Source organism: Paroedura picta, chromosome 4 (assembly GCF_049243985.1).
Source record: "Paroedura picta isolate Pp20150507F chromosome 4, Ppicta_v3.0, whole genome shotgun sequence".
NCBI classification, from domain to species: domain Eukaryota; kingdom Metazoa; phylum Chordata; class Lepidosauria; order Squamata; family Gekkonidae; genus Paroedura; species Paroedura picta.
The window spans coordinates 104,254,976-104,261,215 of NC_135372.1; the positions used below are offsets into that span (position 1 = coordinate 104,254,976).

The 6,240-nt window shown below is 43.4% G+C and overlaps 1 long non-coding RNA gene across 3 annotated transcripts in view; it reads left to right on the forward strand.

The window, feature by feature from the left end:
- Positions 1-5,299, forward strand: part of LOC143836068 (uncharacterized) — a 74,687-nt gene extending 69,388 nt beyond the window's left edge. For all 3 annotated transcript variants that reach the window (XR_013230484.1, XR_013230483.1, XR_013230489.1), the window contains one exon: positions 4,814-5,299. This is a non-coding gene — a long non-coding RNA (uncharacterized LOC143836068). The remainder of the gene's footprint in view (positions 1-4,813) is intronic.
- Positions 5,300-6,240: the final 941 nt, after the last annotated feature.

The window sequence follows — 6,240 nt, forward strand, 5'->3', positions numbered from 1 at the left end:
TCCTCTTGCCACTCTGTTCCAAGTTACACATGAAATCTGGGGAGATGAGAAATGTAAAAATTATTGAAAGGACTTTTCTGCCAAGGAGACTGTAAGGGAGTGATCATGTTGCAAGTTGAAAATTACTCATATATCCAGCCTTTTCATGGCAATGATGTGATCTTGGTCCAGATGCTCATAAAACATATAGCTTCCCATAAACTGCACATGCCATAGCATTTGATACAAGATTTATCTGGTGAACCCAAACTAGACATACAAGTTACAAAGGTGTTTCTCTTTAATATTTCCCCCCTCTGATAATAGGATTCAAAATGTTCAGTCTGTAACTCTTCCTAAGACCAGCAATCATTATCTGACATCCAGATACTGCCAAGGACAAAATAAAAATGCCTCCATTATGGAATGAAAGAATTATCTTTCATTCAACCAGAGGAGGAAAACACAGTACTGGAAAAGGACCTTGCCACCAACTTGGCTCCCAAAAGGGGGAGGGGGAGGGAGCCTATCCAGTCATTGCTCCTACTTTAAGGAACTTGGCTGGGTGTCTTTGTTGTTGATTAATATTTATTTATATGTCAATTATTTTTTACTGTCCCTCTTGGACTAACCATCCCAGGATGGTGCACAACAGAATATGACATTAATTGCAACATAAAAACAGTAAAATATCGCTGTAATATTTAAATTACCAAGAATTAAAATATTGAATTATCAGTACCAAAATTATTAAACCCTGGCCGTCCTTCAGATGTGCAGGCCTGGACTGCATAAGGCTTTGAAGGTTAGTACCAGAACCTCAAATCAGATCTGGAATTCAAATGGAAGCCAGTGCAGCTGTCACAGTACTGGTCTTATGTGGGCACTCCACCGTGTTTGTGTGAGTACCCAGGCAGCTGAGTTCTGGACCAGCTGTAGTTTCCGGAACAGGGTCAAGGGAAGAACCACAGAGTGAGTTGCAGTAATCAAGCCTGGAGGTGGCCATCACATGGATCACTGTGGCTATTATTATGTGATTTATTCCCCGCCATTCCCGAAGCCAGCTCGTGATGGGTTGCAACACTCCTTTATAAAAACCCTCATTAAACCCCATTAAAAACAAGATATTAAGAACAATAAAACACAACACACATGGCAATAACCCAACAACACATCCCCCTACAATGCCTAATAATGGGGGTTAGGAGTAGGGTCATTGATGTTGTATGGCCAAGTGCTAAGAACAGTAACACTGGCATTGAGAAAGCGGGGACCGACGATCTTCCTCACTGTCCTGGCCTCAACCATAGACCTGACAGAAGAGCTCCATTTTGCAGGCCCTGCAGACACAAAAAGTTCCCATAGGGCCTGCAGCTCAACTGGGAGCTCATTCCACCAGGTCAGGGTCAGAACCAGGACCTTTTCGGTCGAGGCCAGGTGCGCTTCTCTAGGGCTGGGAATCACCAACAAGTCAGTACCCACAGAGTGCATAGCCCTGCAGAGCAACAGGCAGTCCTTCAGATATGTGGGGCCCAGACCATGTGGGGCCTTAAAGGTTAGAACCAAAACCTTGAACCTGATCCGGGCAGCAACTGGCAGCAACTGGCAACCAATGCAGCGGCCTCAGCACAGGATGGATATGGACCCTCCAGGATGTTCCTGTGGGAACCCTAGCAGCTTCATTTTGTACCAGCTGCAGTTTCCAGGTCAAGGACAAGGCAGGCCCATGTAGAGCGAGTTTCAGAAATCTAGTCTGGTGGTGACCATCACATGGATCACTGTGGCTAGGTGGTCAGAGGACACGTAGGGTGCTAATATCTGGGCATGGCAAAGATGGAAAAAAGCCTGGTGGGCTACCCTCTTGACCTGTGCCTCCATGGTTATTGAGGCACATTGATAACTCCCAAGTTCCTAGCCTGAGATGCGATGGTGAGTTGTGTCCCAGCCAGCCTGGGCAAGCATGCTTCCTGACCTGCCCTCCTACTTCCCAACCACCTGACCTCCATCTTGGAGGGGTTGAGTTTCAGACAACTCTGCTCTAGCCATCCAGCCACCAGCCATCTGGCAAATGGTTCCAGGGGTCGGGGGGTCGAGGTAGCCATCCATCAGGAGAAGGCATGCTTCCTGGTCTGGTCCTTTCTACCCCAGTCCTAGAACCTCCGTCTTTGATTGGTTCAGTTCCAGGCAGCTTGCTTTAAGCCATTCTGTTATAACCTCCAGGCACTGGCCTAATGAGCTCAGAGATGTATCCAGCAGATAATCCATCAGGAGATAGAACTGGGTGTCATCTGCATATTGGTGGCACCCAAGCCTCAGAAGCCAATTATGAACTGCCTTGGGAATGTCCCTCCATGCTTCATCCATACCTATTTGTGACTGGTATGAACTGGAAGCTGTATGTGACAAGCAGGAGTTTCCCAAACTCATCTGGGCCTCTTTTACAGTCCCACGCAACAATGAGGTAGAGGCAATGGCAGCTAGAGTAAGAGGGGAAGGCTGGACATGTGGGAAACATGAGGGCATCTGAAGAAACATAATCCCATCCATCCCCAAGTTGACTTATAAGCATCCCGGAACTGGGCCAAGGAGAGGGGAAGAGTCACCAGGTGAAAACCAGTAGTCATCTGTTATCCCTTGCAGCAGCCTTTTTCTGGGTACCAGTCTGGCCTTGTTAATCTATTTCTTCACTTTGTTGAGAATGTCTAAAGTAAATCCTTCAGGTATGAGTCCCTGTCCAAGAAACTAATGTGTTTCAATACTGGTGTGTTTAGTTTTTCACTTGGATAAGGTGAGCACAGTAGCACCAGTATTCTTGATAAATGTACTGCAGACTCACAGGAGATGAAAAACTAATTTATCTCAAAAGGGCTTAATAGTTACACCAGAGAATTAGTCGAGCTGTTGCTGAGAAACCTCTGAAGCTAGCTGAAAAAGCAGAGCCTCATTTCTTCGCTAGACAATAACTTAGCATTGCTGTCCCCATGACAGCGGCACCCTCATGACAGCAGCCAGGAGCTCAGTGTGCTAATGCCAGTTAAAAAAAAAACCTGACACATACAGAACTGAGTCTCTATTCTTTGAAGCTTTGTTCAAATTTTGTCATAATCTCATTGTGCTACCGCGTTGTGGGTGGACAGGCCCTTGCTGCTTCTAGCTTTCCAGTGTCATCTGTATACATGTAAGTCCTGGCCTTTGTACAAAAGGTGGCAGCTTGTTAATGAACACTGAACAGCAGCAAGTCCTAAAGTTTACCTGGAGAACTCTTTGCACATTTTTCCTCACATGCTCCCCCTTCCCCCCAAGCAGCATTGTAGGGATCTTGAAATATTTATTTTTTAATTTTTATTTATTTTTAGATTTATATACCGCCCTCCCCGAAGGCTCAGGGCGGTTTACATTAAAACTAGTCAACGATACATGAAACAGTCTTCGTTAAAACATACAGTAATTAATAACAGTGGTTGTAACCATATAACAGAATAATGTAACAGTATAACAATATAATAAAATAAAATAATATCCTCTTAAATAGAGGGAGCATATTGCATAACACTGGCAAACTGCAATATGTATGGTAAATGTGTTTGCCATGCCCACTAACATGCCACAAATGTAAATGTAATGGACAAAGTGTATGATCATGTCATTAGTACCTATAGGATAGTGATGATGCCATCACAAGTCAAGAGTAACGTATCAATACCTGTTTGTGATTGATATGAACTGGAAGCAGCAGGTGACAAGCAGCTCCCAGCTTCACCTACCCCACCAGGTGTCTGTTGTGGGGAGAGGAAAGGGAAGGAGATTATAAGCCGCTTTGAGACTCTTTCTGGTAGAGAAAAGTGGTATATAAGAACCAACTCTTCTTCCTCCCAATGACCTGCTTTGAATTTTAATTTAGAATAATTAGAAGTTGGGTACTCTTTAAATGTACTCCTTCATGGAATGAGCATTCTAGTCTCTACACACACATCAAGTTGGTATGCCATTATTAAAATATCCTGCAGTGGTATACCTAACAGAATAGAGGATGAAAAGAAATTAACAAAAAAAGGTTTGACAGCAAGTAACTGCATACAGGAAAATTATATCAAAACAAATAGGGGACTTGTGAGGACCCATGGTAAACATGAAATGTCATTTTCTTCCTCTCTTGCTGTTGCCTTCTTGCTCCCCATCCCCTGCTGTTAGCTTTGGCTTGCCTTCCTGTTGCCAGCCCCCACTTCTTGCTGGCTACTGCCAACTCTGCCTCTCCCTTCCCCATGTCCTGGACACTACTATTTTTGTGTATCTTGAGGGGTTGCTTTGGCAACCCAAAATGCTGCCCAAACTCTGGTAATGTGTTTGGTTTGACATCTGCACACAATATTAAATGTAAAGGTAAAGGTATCCCCTGTGCAAGCACTGGGTCATGTCTGACCCTTGGGGTGACGCCCTCTAGTGTTTTCATGGCAGACTCAATACGGGGTGGTTTGCCAGTGCCTTCTCCAGTCATTACCGTTTACCCCCCAGCAAGCTGGGTACTCATTTTACCGACCTCGGAAAGATGGAAGGCTGAGTCAACCTTGAGCCGGCTGCTGGCAATGAACTGCCAGCCTCATGGGCAGAGCTTCAGACTCCATGTCTGCTGCCTTACCACTCTGCACTACAAGAGGCCCCTTGCACACAATATTAGATGTTGCTATTAACTTTTTAAAGTCTTTCAACAAAACTGGGGGTTATTTCAGTTTTGCAGAACCTTAAACAACAAGTGTAGGATAGACTTGGTTACCAAAAATTATATTGACACAAATACATTATTATTAATCAGCATTCTTTCTATTTCTACCACTAGGTGGTATATTTGATATTATGGTGCAATAACAGCAACCAGGGAAAGGGAAAGAAAATAGCATTGGGGTATACCAACATCAATAAACAGAGGAAGAAGCCGATTCACAACCATGACTGGTCAGTTAACACAAACGTGCAACATCCCATGATGTGTGGAAACACTGTTGTAATTCTGCATGCAGCTGATGCCACAACGGCAATGAATTGTTTATGGATAATGCCCTGATGTACATTTCTCACATCTACTGCAAGGAAAAATTGGGACCACAACATAGAAAGAACAGCAGAATTTTGACACACCTGGAACTACAGTTATAATGGTGTCCACAAATGGTGGTAACTGCATTACATATGGCTAGGGCAGAAATAGCCTGGCACTGGTCTTGATAGGGGGTGGGGTTCTGTCCCTATCCATTGAAGTATTACTACAATTGGAATATTGGAGTATGTTTAGGTATATAGCTGCATTTGTGCATTTCAGCATATGAAGTACTTTCAGCATATTTTAAAACTTGTAAAACTTTACTGTGAAAATGTAGGAGGTGAAAGCTTGTTTATATGGGAACAACGATTAATAACACTGATATCAAGGTGAAATGAGACAAAATATTCCTCAAGTATTGGCCTTGCTGCTGCACAATAATTTACTTCAGAGATGAAGACAGAGCTAGTAAAGCATTTGGTGCATTTAGAATGTTACACATACAATTAACAATGGGGAAAACAAAAATAATACTAGAGGTTTAAAAGCAACATGCTCAGAAGTCTATTTGGCTCAAGCAAAGAAGATAGTTGTCAATTCCTTGATGCCAAGACAGATGCTAGTTGCTCTGCCCCATTGGAATGGTTTATATAAACATGCATGCTATTCCTGGCTTGCCTGTTTGGCTATCTGCCACTCCCCGACAAGGCTCCAAGGCATGGAGCCTGGTTAAAGTCACAGATTTTAGAACCAGCTTGATTGAGAGGAGCAAGCAATAGGGGAGTTTTGGGGGCTGCCATCCCAGCAGGCCATTTGCACTCTTCTTTTTGTACAGATTGAAGCTTGTTGTGGTGTATGACTTTTGCAGCAACTAAGCTGTCCACAGACTGTTGGGATTTCAGTTGCCACTTCTTTAAAAAGCAGCAGCAACAAACACAAATTCAGCTTGACTGATAAAACACCACCGGCATGTTCAGGAAGAACCTGAGACCAACCCAATTTTTCTAAAAACATGTCTTAATGATTCACTGTAACACGGTCATTCATGCCAAGTTTCAGCAGATACCAAAGAACTCACAAAATGGGGCCTAAGCCTGTCTGTGTTGCTGTTGTATACAAAATGGCAGCCATTTTATTATTGAGTTCAGAGTTCAGAGCCATTTTATTATTGACTTCAGAGTTCATTATTGACTTCAGAGTGAACAGTTAAACTTCTCACTTTTCCT